This window comes from Bison bison, unplaced genomic scaffold, assembly GCF_000754665.1.
Source record: "Bison bison bison isolate TAMUID 2011002044 unplaced genomic scaffold, Bison_UMD1.0 scf7180017864472, whole genome shotgun sequence".
In the NCBI taxonomy this organism is placed as follows: Eukaryota; Metazoa; Chordata; class Mammalia; order Artiodactyla; family Bovidae; genus Bison; species Bison bison.
Genome location: NW_011495033.1, coordinates 970,766 through 971,488, shown reverse-complemented (window position 1 = coordinate 971,488; position 723 = coordinate 970,766). Strand labels below are relative to the sequence as shown.

Sequence of the window (723 nt, the reverse complement as noted above, 5' to 3'; positions counted from 1 at the left end):
ACTGTGAGGTCAGAATTCCGTGCTTACGACACCTCGGTCTGTTGCCATGGAAACAGGGGCGGATTAAGGCTGGAGCGCGGAGCTCAGGGATCAGGCCCCTCCGCTACCTGAGGTCCCACCTCAGCCGGCTCCCGCAGGGCCGGGGCAGCCAGCCGCAGGCGCGGGTGGCTCACCGGTCGCTCGGCCCGGGCCAGGGACGAGGGGGTCCCGGCGGGGCGCCGCAGCCCGCCCGGACCTGGGAGGTGAGAGAGGTAGACGCAGAGGCCCGAGCGGCGGGTGGCGGAGCCCGCGGGCTCACGGCGTGGTCACCTGCCCTCCCTGGGCCCTGGGGACCGCTCCCCGCGCGGCAGCCACGTGGGGGCGCGGCGGGACTTCCCCAGCGCCCGCGCCAACTTTGCAGCGCTCTGCTAGGAGCCCGGCGGCCCGAGGGTCGTAGTGAGGTGGTGGTTGGGGGGAGGGGGCAGCTGTCCTCAAGTTAAGCCTGGCACCGGCTGCGCACGCTCCTGGCACGGCCTCCGCCTTCCAATCCCTCCTCTCCAGGCAGAAGGAAAGTTTGAGGAACCGGACCTCGGGCGCTAGCCACCAACCCTCGGCCGCTGGATGCCCAGAGCCCATCCCTGGGGACCACCAAAGCGCGGTGCAGGGAAGGTGCCCGCGTCCGGGCCCCACCTGGGAAGCCGGGACGCGCGGTGAGTGAGCGCCCGGGCTGCGCGGCGCCTGACC

The 723-nt window shown here is 72.8% G+C and overlaps 1 protein-coding gene across 1 annotated transcript in view; it reads right to left on the bottom strand.

Annotated features, from left to right (window-relative positions):
* RTN4RL1 (reticulon 4 receptor-like 1) overlaps positions 1-723 on the bottom strand; it is a 74,869-nt gene that overhangs the window by 73,411 nt on the left and 735 nt on the right. The window lies entirely within an intron of this gene.